Below are 11213 nucleotides of genomic sequence, written 5' to 3'. Positions count from 1 at the left end.
CTGCTCCGTTCTGCACAGGGCTGTCCTGTCTGGAACAGTCTCAGTAGAGGTGTAGTAGAGGAGAAGTTGTGGAGAAGAGTAAGACATCAGGTCAGAGACGTGAGGGGAATGCTACACTCAAATTTAAGAGATTTATGAGGCAACTCTTCATCTAAATTTTTCTGCCCTCATGAATCAAGAGACCCTCATGACAAAAAAGTTGTCCAAAGAATTTTGATTAATCAAATTAAGGCAAAGGCCAATACACATAGGCCTTCTATGGACACATGCCGAATTGCAACACATTTTTCATCAAAATAAAGTGTTAGCAGATATTAAGTATACAGTCTAATACTGTAATGAGAGTTAGTCTACATGTAGGTGCAATGTTCCTTATAGTCAACAGAATGTATAATAAGAGACCATCAAAATTAAGTGTTACCCAAATTTCAGCTGCTAATAACTTAAATTGTGAATGGCCAATCATTATGAAATCTGGCAAATACATACAGGGTCTAATGAAACACAATACCACATTTTGAGAGAATCAGCCACATGGTGGCACTATAAAAAGCCAATGTACCCTTCTTTAGTGAAAAATACTTTTGTCTGTTTTTCACAGAAATGTATTGAATGGCTTCAGAAGACTTTAATATATAGTGTATAAGACACACTGACTATTTATTTTATACTTTTATGGTGCTTTTGTGTCTTTTTTGGAGCTTGGGAGCATTTGGTCACTACATGCTTTTACTGAAAATAGCACCTTGGACATTCCTCCTAACGTTTGTGTTTATAGAGATTTAGAACATTTTTGTTTACTATCTGCTTTAGCACTGGTTTTACAAGCGTAGAGCTAGCTCTTTATTATTTGATAAGTAAACACTGTTTTCCAGCTAGATCATTCCATGGTTTGTCCATTGAATGTTTTGTAGCTAAACAGCCCGGAGTGTTTTGTTTGTTAAGCTTGTGTATAAGACTTAAATGAACCGTTAAAGTGCTTGTACACAGCAGGGATATTAGCGGCTTGGGTTAGGTTAGAGTTGTGTGTTCCTGAGAGACATTTAAAGAGAGAGTGAAAGAAAGAGTGCAGTTATTACTACGGATGTCTGAGCGTCTAAATTTGGGGTGTGGTGTGAGTGATTTGTGATATTTGTGACTGTCGGCAAGACTTTCTATCTCCAGAGTCTTGTTTGTTTTTACATGTGTCTATATTTGTGTGTGGAGTCTATACTTCTGTCTGGGCTTCATTTGTGCCATTTTAAGGGTCAACTGCAGGTCCTTTCATTTTTACCTGTTCATGTTTGCACATACAGGACACTTACAGTGGTCCTAGACACTTGTGTCCCACATAAAAATATCAATTTCAAATTTTGTCAGTCACTTCCAACTGGTGTCTGATTCACGATTGATTTTAATGTATTTATGTATAATTTATGTATAAGCATAATTCAAAGTTTGTGTTGATTCTCGTGCTTTAATTAACACTGTTATTTTTCAAGCTTGCACCATGTGGGCCCGTGCATTATAGTTATTTTATCTTCTTTACCATGGTAAAAATGTTTAATTGTAGCCTATAGAAATTCCTATGGCATTAGAAAGGCTCAGTACTAGTATCGAATGAATCCATACAGACATCAGAAGAGATATTTCTAGAGCAGAAAGGCAGATTATTAAATATAACCTGTAAAATGTACAGTGGTGTGCCTCTATTGTTGGATAAGCTATTTCAGCACATAGAAACAGCCATTTCAAAAGAAAGAAAATAAGTTTAAATATAGGTTGTCCCTGACATCTGCTCAAGTATTGTATATACTCAGTCTCTGGGCAAAATCTCTACCAAATTACACCGGGACACAAAACCACGATCATTGCAGAACAGCCAAGCCACAAGAATGATTAAGATGTCAAATGTCTTCCATAAGGTTTTTCACACATAATATTGGGTGTATCATAGATCATAGCTTCATTATGTGCAAGTAGAGGCTCATGATCTGTTATGCAACTGTATTTAAATAACACAGAGTGTACATTTGGTGAGGCTGCGACTCAGGCTGTGACATGCACACAGTTATGAAGCAATTCGCAATTCGCAATCCACCTTCATCTTCATTTAGAACTAGATTTTAAAGATATTTTTTCTTTTGTCCAATTACAAATGAGGAAAATTCGTATGCATAAAGAAGCCAACAATATTATCTGTGAAACTATGTTAAAAGTGCATTACTATGTACATTTAAATGCATAATATAATATAATATAATATAATATAATATAATATAATATAATATAATATAATATAATATAATATAATATAATATAATATAATATAATATAATATAATAACATTATTAAGTGGCAAAACATTTGCCAACAATGTCTATCGACTGTCCGATCATATCATTTATACTATGGGGCTGTGGAATGCTTCAAGAATGCTTCTTGATTCAAGAAAATTACGTTTTATTATGTACATAAAGCACATACTGTGTTTCTCCTACTCTCTCTCCCACTCAAACGCACATACATTCAGTACGGACACACACTCGCACAGAAACGTGTTGTCAGCGCTTTTCTGATGATTTTATCAGTGAAATAGTTTAGCAACATAAAAGCTGCATGACATTTCTTATAGCAAGGTAATAACGGTGCTGTTCTTGAAGCAGATAAACTTACAGTTTCACTATTATTAGAGACGCTGCTGTAGCCTGACTACGTCAGACTTCGTACTACCGCTCAATTTCATTTCGCTTCTGTACTCAGTCTGAGACAGCGTAATAGCTTTCTGTTTTCTTCCGGCCTGAAAACAGCCGGCCAATCAACGAACAGAGGGCGGGCTGAGAGCCGTGACGTAGACGCTGATTCTACCGTGGATGCGTAGATTTAAATTACTTCACATAATCTGCAAAAGTCGTTCACAGCCATGTTCACTCCGGTATTTTGCTCGATGGTTTTGTTTTCGCATCATACATGTGTTTACAGTGGAAGTTAGATTCGGCTGAGCAGGCGCATAACACACGCCATAACCAAATGTTATGTGCTTGGCTTACGGGTAACCAATGATTTTTAACTTCAGACAAGCCACCCGCCCATTAAATTAATTTAATTAAAAAATATTTTTTTTAATAATTTATATTTTTAATATAATAATATAATATAATATAATATAATATAATATAATATAATATAATATAATATAATATAATATAATATAATATAATATAATATAATATAATATAATATAATATAATATAATATAATATAATAATTATGTAAAAATAACTAAGTTTACTAGAGTTTACTAAAAATAACTAACATTACTAAGTGTCAGGTCAGAATGAAGGGCACAAGTTGAAACCGTGTTTGTGCCCGTCAGGCAAGCCTGTAATCTAAAGAAAAACGAACATACAGTCACAGACAGCTGGAGATCTCAGCAGCAGCAGGAGGAGGAATCAGGCCACCCTGAATTTTTTTTAACAGCAGCTGCTGTCAGGACGCTGCCATTTTTTATTTGACTTCACGCCTGCTGTACTTGAACTTCAAGCGCTTTATTAAAACAGCAGGATGCATGTCAAATCACTCAGGCCCGATGGTGACCTGAGATTTTACACTTTTAGGAGAGTGGTGAGGAGGACACTTAGTAATTGTTTGGTTTGACGTCAGATGGAGTATCGATGAGCTCACTCGTATGCGCACTTACGTAGAGATGCACGTTTCCTGACAGAGGGGCCAGTTGTTCTTAAGAGGGCTCTGTTTTACATTTCAGAGGCCAAGGTCACCAGACGTGCTTGTATGAGGAAGTTCCTCACTAATGAGCACAATTATCAAGCTGAACGAGGGGCGAATATTCCTCCTCTGATCACGTCTATGTTGTCAGGATTCGTGTTCTTGTCTTAAGTATGTTTTCAGTGCCGCCTGCAAGAAATAATTAGAAACATTAAAGCAAAGAGTTTTTTTTTTCCTCATTACTAAAAGTATTTGGAAATTCAGTCTTTGATCTGAACATTCGAGAACACTTATAATCATACATTTTGTACTTGGGTTTATATTTTGAGGAGAAAGCACAAAAACACAATTTTGGTTTAGAAAGACTTTAAACATCATTATCTGTCATTATCTATCATTAACTTTTTTTTTTTAGTTTACACAAAAACAAAACTTTCTTCTGTGGAAAGCCTTGTGAAAAAGATGTACTTTTTAGCATACTTTTAAAGAGGTACATAAGTAGATGCTTAATGTATTTATGTAACTTAATGTAACCCGCTTAATTGCATGTTAATTTCAATTGATTGAAAATGTATCAGCCTATATTTAAAATGTATATTAAATGCAATTAGCTGAATTTATGGTAAACTTAAATATATTTTAATGTAATTTATACTGAAACTTATATAGCCTATATTTACAATTACACATTTGTAATGATGAAGTTGCGTTTTGGTACATTTAAAATATATTAACTTTAAATGTAATATCAAGTAACACTATACTGTTATTAATTATAATTAAGTACTTTACATTATGTTAGTCAACACATCAAAATATATGTACTTCTTAAAAGCATGTCAAAGATTATTAAAACATAATGATTTAAAATGTACTTTAAAGTAAAACTCTTAATTTGACATTGTTACAAAGCTTCTTTATTTTAAACTGTACTTCAGAAATAGTCATGAAAGTAAGTGTTTTTTTATTCCATTAATATTATATTACCTGTAATTAAGTTTTTTGAAAAAAAAACTACTTTTAACATTTGAAGTACACATTGAGTACAATAAAGCACCCTCGTTTTTACAAGGGACAAAAAAGACGTTTTGAAGAATGTGCATGCTGCTCTTTTCCATATGAAACCACATAATTATGAGGTTCTGTCAACCCCCCCCCCCCCCCCCCCCCCAAAAAAAAAAACCTACAAGTGGTCCATATGTATTGTGCTCCATATTCCAAGTCTTCTGAAGCCATACAAAGGATTTGTGTGAGGAACAGACCAAAACCTACACATTTTCTGTTGTCCCAGTTCTTAAATGGCACATACACATAATCAAACTTAGCACACCTAGACACAAAAGGTAACTATAAAGTCGCATTGTGTGTTATAAAGTCACAAATATGGAGAAAAAAGCAATTGCAAGATTTAAACTTAAGTTACAAGATATAAAGTCACAATTATTGGGCATAAAGTGTTTCTATCGACTCGTGGTCACTGCATCCTTTCAAAATATTCACTCTGGACATTTGTAAATCAAGAAAGACTGGCGTGGAACAACAAGAGTGTGAGTAAGTTATATGAGAATTTTAATTCTTGGTGAATTAACTCTAGAAAACAGTCCTAGAAAGACACCTCAGACCGAGTAAAACATTCCTCCACTGTATTTAATGGCTTTTCTCTGCTTTATTGGATAAACTCTGTCTGTCTCCCTCCCTCCCCCTCATCTCTCTGTAGTGATGATCCTCCTCTGACCCTGTGCCTGACCCTTATAACCCGGTCGTTATTCTTTAAGAATTAAGAGAAAAGAAAGTAATCCTCCAAAAGAGACCAGCCTTAAACCATTAGTTTGGGTAATGAGAAAGAGAAACTCAACTCCAAATTACAAAACAACAACAGAACTCTTAAAGTATATGGTGTATATATACCTCTTCCACAATTTATACTTGCTGCTCAATGTAATTACGCATTATATATCAAATCCTAGTTAGTTATGGATTGCAGCACTACCCTCAGTTTCCTATTTTTTTCTAATTTTTATTTAATCACCATTAAATGCCCACATTTACACATCAGTGATGTCTGAGTAAGTAGCCTATGATAAAATCTATCAGTCACAAAATCCCAAAAATATATTCTTAAATATCAGAACTAACGATAAGAGTCCATCAAACATTGACCTGTTTCTGACGGTGTAGCACCTACCGCTCTGCAGAGCAACTGGAAAATATACGCAACAGATTTTTATTTTTTAATCAGATCCATAGTGATTCAGTCTAACTTCAACATTTGAAAATTTTTTCATTATGTTGTATGTGTTGCACTCAAAAAAATAATTTAATACAATTTTTGATGTGAATTGCATATACAATTTCCATCCATTTGGATTACACAATTTTAACATAAACTAATAAACTTGATGTGATATTCAAGTTCAAAAGTTAAAATATTCGACATTGAAACAGATTGGATTTATTGATGATAAATATATAAACCTTGTTATTGAGTTTGTAAAACACATCCGGTTTATTAGTATTATTACAGAAATCATACCCGTTTCGCACCTGTTTCATTTATGTATGACTGACAAATATGCGTCACATTAAGTTTAGTAGTATATTTATGATAAAACTGCGTAATCCAAATAGATAGGATGTTTAAGCAATTTGAATACATAAAGTACAAATTTAGGCCTAACATAAGGGTGGAGGGGGATTAAAGAGGTCCTATTATGCTTTTATATATTTTTGACTTTCTTTAGTGTGTGTTACTGTTTGAGCATGAAAAGGTCTGCAAAGACACTCCAAAGGGAGTTATCCTCTATATCAGTAACACTGTTTCTGAACTCCCTGAAACGCCTAGTCTCGAGATTTCTTCCAGGAATGAACACGTCACAATATTCCTCATTTAAATAATTCCAGTCAAAGGCTGGCATATACACAAAATAAAGTGGAACGAGGCCTGGTTGAGTTGCGTTATTAGTGTGTTAAAACTCGCGGTTATGGTAAGGGGTTGACATTTCCCAAACACGCAGGAAGCGGTTGACCAATCACAACACACTGGTCCAGCCGGCCAATCAGAGCACAGTGTGCTTTTCAGAAGGAGGGGCTTCACAGAGACAGGAATTAAACACGGTGTTTCTGACAGACTGGGACAAGAGGTGCTGCAAAATTTGTGAAAAAACAAGCATGAAAACCTATTTTAGTAGACCCCAAAAGTAAAATCAAAACTTTGAAAAAGGGTATCCCCTTTTAAATGAAAAATGTTCTAGGAAACCTTTTAAAGAATGCTCTGTGCAACCCGGTCACACTAAATGCGTCTCTATAGCACGCATTGTGTTTATCGTGCAATTTATACGCGAAAATGAGTTTTTACGTGCATATGATACACATGGGTAGGTTTAGGGTAGGTTTAGTAGTGGTGTGGGGTACGTGTGTATTACACGCAATAAAGTGCGTATCAAATGCACGCGAAAACTGCGTTTCATATGCACGTAAAAACTAATTTTCGCGTATAAATTGCACAATAAACACAATGCGTGCTATTGAGACGCATTTCCATGAGATGTGAGTGCAATAGAAACTTAAAGATAAAGAGGACATTTAGTGTAGAGCTCTTTGATGTGAACACATACACCCACTCTTAGAATGGAAAAGCTCTCTCTCTCTCTGTCTCTCTCTGTACTAATGTCTCTGTCAACAGTCAGAGAAGAGAGCAGTTAAAAGCAAATGAATTATATGGATTCACATCGACCAGTTGCATAATGGACAAACAAAGAGAACAAGAGATTTTGTTCATATGTTCCGTACTGGCAATGACTAGCAGCATTCAGAGGCGAAACTGAACGTGGGAGGGTTTAAGAGCGGAGGAGAGATTGTGTGTGTGTGTGCACTGGAACGAGAGATAGCAGAACAATAATACAAACTCTGTTCATCTGCTCTGTCCACCCTAACCAGAAACCAAACCACAGAACATTAGTCTGAAAATGTATAGCAGTTACACTTCCAGTCAAACATTTGGACACGCATACTGATTTTTTTTATTACTATATTTCACAGATAATAGTACATTCATCAGAACTATGAAATAACAGAAATGGAAGTATATGGAAAACATGTAATAACCCAAAAATGTTAAACTTATCAAAACACTATTGTACAATCAAAAGTAACAAACTTTTTACTAAATTAAAACTCTGTCCACTCCGCATATTCTCTAAACCAACTTCATATAAGCAGTCATATTTTTCCCCATAAGAAAAATGAATAAATATATGCCAAACAACTAAATACATTTTTCTTTTCCAGAATTTCATTCCAGGGTTATTATTGTTACACTATGCAAGATTTATACCTTAATATAACAGCTTCGAAATCATTTCGATGGTAAACGAACTTGTAGTAGGGCGAATCATCCCGATAGCAAAGGGGGGGGGGGGGCAATGCAGATTCTATTCAGACGTGAATCATGGCAGAATCAACGAAGAAAACGAAGAAAGCGCGGTCGGAAGAGTGCAGAGACGGCTCTGTGTGAGTGGTTTTACGACAGTAACGTTAAATACAAGTACTCCACAGCGACTCTAGGGGTCGCTGTTTGAGAAAAACAAAAAACTGCATAGTGTGCCTTTAACTAAATTGTTGTTACTAAAACAAGTAAAGTTAAACCCATAAAATATTTTTGTTACTTAAATTTAATAACATAAACTAAAACATAAACTGTTTCTTAACACACAGTGAAATTACAAAAACCTTAACTAGAATTAAAATGGTTAAAAATAATATATATATAAATCTCAAAGAAATAAAAAAGAAATGCATACAAAAATTAATGCATGCATGAATTGCATTTTTGATGAATTTAAAAAATATATATATAGATGCACAAGTGGCACATTACTGACCCACATAAATTATGAATATGTTATTAATACTTGTAAATCTACTTTTAACTCACACAGCCTCTGTTCAAACATAAACACCCTCTCTAAACTGTCTCTTTTCCTTAACGAAGTCTTGATGTTTAAAGCAGACATTCTGTCTGGACAGTGTCTCCGTTCGAAGGCCTCCAACCATGCAACCGGTGAGGGCACATCCTGTCCTGGAGCGGGGGGAGCCCGGGCAGTGGGAGGTGAGGCAGGCAGGTCAAAGGTTACCGCCCCTCTCTCTTAAGTTTTAAAAGGCTAGGACACTGGTTATAGACCTGGGTCACTAGCTGCTGAGACTGCCGAGCCTCAAGCAGACAAGGCTAATGGCTTCCGCAGCTATAAAGGGCTGAAAGTGGAAACGATTATCTACCTCATTTGAGGGGTGATGTGTGTTACGGCAAAAACGTGTTGGGCAGCATCATTGCGGAGGGTACTATGGAAGATTTGAGACATTATACACACACAGAAGCACAATTGGACTTAACAACCATGGATCGAGTTCCTCATCAATCACCACCACAGTTCACCTACCATTTGACCTATGTGAGCAAACAAGGCCTCAGTGTGAGTTCACTACATACCTGAGCTGCTGGCTACAGCCAATTAAGAGTCCTTACAGAGTGACAAGCACATTAGCATCAAAAGAGGGATGGCACAAGGAAGGAGCTTTGTTTTTCAGTTGTAGTTCATTCACTAGATCATCATATTAAGATATGTAAGATGCTCTAATGAGGTTATTTTCAAATTCAAATACAATTTGAAATTCGAATGATCAATTTGTAGCTGGTGAAACTGCTCTGTGAATGAAAAATATCAGATCTTTGCTTTTCTCTAAGCACTTCGACAAACACATTATGAGGCATTTTCAGTTACAGGATAGGACAGGACATAATGTGCAATAAATTACTAATAAAGGTGTAAAACTGCTAAGCAAGTGCTTATGCTAATATTGTATCAAATCAAAATACATATGTGTCATATTTATGTTATGTTTTTGTTTACTTATAGGTAAATCATTTACATGCCTGAAAACGTTCAGTTTTCAATTGTTCAGTCTAGAGGCGTGTAGTGTTTCTTTACAAAGTGACATCGCCAACTACTGGCCTGGCAGCAGAATACAGCGATCTTAATCGTTTTCAAAGTGTTGTGTAAACATAGCCTTAGTGTTCCTTGTCCCTGTTTAGTCTGACCTAACCTGCGTCTGAAATGGTCTGACTAGGTACTACATTTGAATTTGAATTTACTTCACGACTGTTAAAAAAGTACGCTCTATATAGTGTGAATGTGTGTAGTATGCATGTAATCTGGAAGTACTACATCCGCCATGTTGTTACTGTCATGTGACCTACCAGCGTCACTTCAAAACAGTTGTGTCACTTCACTTCCATTCATAACCCCCCTCGGTGGCCTCATGGGATAGTAAAGTGTCCATCGAATGCACAGTTCAGAATCTTGGCTGAAGTAGTAGGTCATCCGGACACTTTTCACCTTCTGTTTTTTGAATACTATGTATTCAGACATACTACTGGTGTACCGTTTTTCACATACTATATAGTAGGTAAGTATTCGGTTTCGGACAGAGCGCTGGTTTCCTAATGTGTTATCATTTGTTTCCATAGCAACCCATTGTGTTCACCTGTGTCTCGTTTAGCTCCATCGTGTGGTCTGTAGCTGTTTCTCAATGTCAAGGATACTTCCTTGGCAGGACTGGTCCTTCCAAGTCACTTCCTTCAGAGGCTAGGCGAGGCTCCTCTTCAGCATTCTACAGTCTATGGTTTTTCAACGGCTTTGGAACAGGCTAGCAAGTGCACGTCAGTGCGTCATTACGTCAGTGAAAATGAAAAACAGAGCGTTGCTATGGACGCAGTTCTGTTCACTCAGGCAATATAATCGTTTTTAAATCAATAAACTCCTTTTTAATCATATTGATTATTGACTGTCAAGTGTGTTTAAACAGTGCAGGTCAATTATAACATGTAATTATTTTTTTTAAACAAATGTTTGGTAACGTAAAAATATTTACATTTGAAAGCATATGACCAGTTAACGTTCCGACTCCGTTAGTCCGTTAACGTCCAACATTTTGAATTTTTTGAACAAGATAGCAAAGCTGCGCGCATAGGATTGTGGGTGATTTGAGAGCGCGAAGAGCGCGAAGGCTACACATATGCATCCTTTCCTGTGTATGGGATATTTTTCGAACGAAGGACTGAGTCCTTGGTGGAAATTCCGAGGATCCTCGACATTGGAACAGTCCTTCGACGGATGTCGATGACGTAGCATCCTCGAAATTCTGGCTTCCGAGGATCCTTCCTTGACATTGAGAAACGCCTTGTGTATTTAAACCTTCTGTTCAGTTCTTAAGGTACGTTTACATGACAACGATGTACTAAAAACAGAAAAGTGTTTTCCTTCACATGACAACGTTATCAAAATGATCCCTATAACACGTATCCGCGAAAATGAAAAAAAAAAACAAAAAAACTACAAAACTGTATTATGCATACCAGGCCAGTAGTTGGCAGTGTCACTTTGTAAAGAAACACTACGCAGCTATAGACTGAACCCGTAATACGCATGTGCACAAATTTGCATTTTTCACGG

Source organism: Scardinius erythrophthalmus (genome assembly GCF_964197995.2).
Source record: "Scardinius erythrophthalmus genome assembly, chromosome: 7".
NCBI lineage: Eukaryota > Metazoa > Chordata > Actinopteri > Cypriniformes > Leuciscidae > Scardinius > Scardinius erythrophthalmus.
Note: the sequence above shows the minus strand (reverse complement) of the source record.